The following is a 2,335-nucleotide window of genomic DNA, read 5'->3' on the forward strand; positions in this document are numbered from 1 at the left end:
GTCCACGTGTTCCCCTATCACAACGAAACGACTTTAAAACATTAAAGTATGCTGATATCAAATAGGGTATCCCTATGACATCACTCTTTCTTCCCAACAGTAAGTTACCAATCACTAGTTTCTTATCTTTCTTCAGAATTTACACACTGTGATCAATGTGTAATAATTAATTAGATTGTTTTTTTTTTTTTTTTTTTTTTTTGAGTTTTCTCCTCTTCTCCCCGCTCTTCTTTATATGTAATCTCTCTCTTATAATGTTACAAGTATGTAGGTGAGTATCATAAAAGTCTTCTAATTAACAGGGCAGACCAGGGTGACTTGTACCTTGAGCTTTGTGGCTATTTCCTTGACATGCAATATATTAGCCAATTTTGATTGAGAATATGCACTTGTACCATCATAACTGCAAAAGTTGAAAACCAAATATCAAGCTTAATTTTTGCCTAAACCCATAACAATAATTTCTTCCATTATGATTGCTCCATCTGTAATTTTCCTACAAGCTGTTAATGACCTCTATACTTATGATTTGTTAGATCCTTGGTAACTGTTATTATTGTTCTTATGTTATCTTTATTACTTGGAATGATGTGGTTATTTAGCCCAAGCTCTCACCCCTTAGTACTATTGTCTCATCGCCCTCAAATGATAGATGGATCTTTATTTATATTTAATATACTGAAATTAAGAAAAAGGAGAGTGATCTTACTTCCTTGGGTTTAGCATTTTGCTGAAACAAAAGGCATCTCTCTTCACCCAGCTGTGAATTGCAGAGGAAAGATTTATTATTCTACCTTGGATGCCTGTTTGCTGTGCTGTTTCTATCATTCTCTCTAATAGCAACTCTGTCAACAAAAAATGTCCTGCAGATGGGCCCCAAGGTTATACTTGATGATAAAGACTGTTTTTCCACCTGCTTGCTAACACTTGTTATAATAAAATGTCATGTTTTCTGTCTTCTTTTTATTGCTTCTTTATTTTTTTATTTTTTTATTTATTTTCAAATCAATTCATGCAATCTATCAAGATTAATTTTTTTTTTTTAACTATTTTGAAAACTGATTTTTATCTATTGAAAATAAATAAATTTATCTAGTTGCTAGTTCTCAATATTCAAATTCAGAGAGTCAGAGAGAAAGCATATCTTCTTTTTAGTCACTATTTGAGAGTGAATTTTAAAAAATAAAATAAAAAATATTATTATTATGTATTTTTAAACAAAATACAATTTAAAAAACAATTATAACTATACTTTTTAACATTCTTTTAAAGCTTGCGTGTTTTCATAATATATTTTGTGTTTTTGTTGAATCATAGTTATTATAGTGTTTGGTAAAAAAAATAGCTGTGAAATTGGTGGGAATCACCAATAAATTAGATTCAATATCAGTTATTAACAAGCATCCAACATTGATTTTTGCTTGTGGTTCACGTGATAACTTTTCTTTATCTTTCTTTATACCCTTGATAACCTAACAAATTAACATAACTTTCTTCTTATTCTTCTCAAGAGAGATACAATAACAACTCAAGCTAGATCTATCGTAGATTTACAAATCATCTCTTAAATTTCACCTTTAATTATTTTAAGAAACAACCCTAGGAGATCTACAAATCTTCCTTTGGATTTTGTTAAGTGGAACCGTGCTTCACACCAATATTAAATATAAATTGCTTTCCAGTACTTTTAAATGAATTTATTATTGACTTACATGTGTGATTTGTCGTTCTCTTGTTTTTGTTGCTTGTTAACTTAGATATATGCTTGCAACTTTAGAATTTTTAAAGTTATCTTTCTTGTCTTAGATTTTTCCTATTGATTTAGAGATAGAACAACATCTGTTTACATCCTTTTATGGAAAGATGTTTATATAATTATTGATTTTACATGGATATCAAACTTAAATAGGTATCCTCCTCTTTAGCTTAATTCTTTTTTTTTTTAAGCAGGTGGAAAGATGATTTTTTTCATCTTTTTTTTAATATTTTAGAGTTCTCTTTTGATTGATGAACTTTGAAGTTGAAAAAGAAATATGTTTGATAAATTGGTTAAATCTTATGATAACAAGTAACATCTCAAAGAGCAAATCTGGATAAATATCTTAGATTTTTATTCGCGATGAATAGAAAATAGTTTTTATTTTGGATAATTTACTCTTCTTGTTAATGATTAGACTATACTTACAATATTAAATAGTTAATTATATATTTGAAATAGCTTATCAAACGAAGCAATGAAAGATCCTCAAAGTTAAGACAAAACTTCTTGAACTAAAAAAATATTGCACATTTTTTGTGATATTTGCATCAAAACTATTGAGATATGCATGAGATC

The 2,335-nt window shown here is 28.4% G+C and overlaps 1 long non-coding RNA gene across 1 annotated transcript; it reads right to left on the reverse strand.

The window, feature by feature from the left end:
* Nucleotides 1–224: 224 nt before the first annotated feature.
* LOC105136731 (uncharacterized) lies at nt 225–957 on the reverse strand. The gene is made up of 2 exons (XR_844410.1): nt 710–957; nt 225–403 (listed from the first exon to the last, which is right to left on the reverse strand). It is a non-coding gene; the product is annotated as an uncharacterized LOC105136731 (long non-coding RNA).
* Nucleotides 958–2,335: the final 1,378 nt, after the last annotated feature.

Source organism: Populus euphratica, unplaced genomic scaffold, assembly GCF_000495115.2.
Source record: "Populus euphratica unplaced genomic scaffold, PopEup_1.0 scaffold60.1, whole genome shotgun sequence".
NCBI lineage: Eukaryota > Viridiplantae > Streptophyta > Magnoliopsida > Malpighiales > Salicaceae > Populus > Populus euphratica.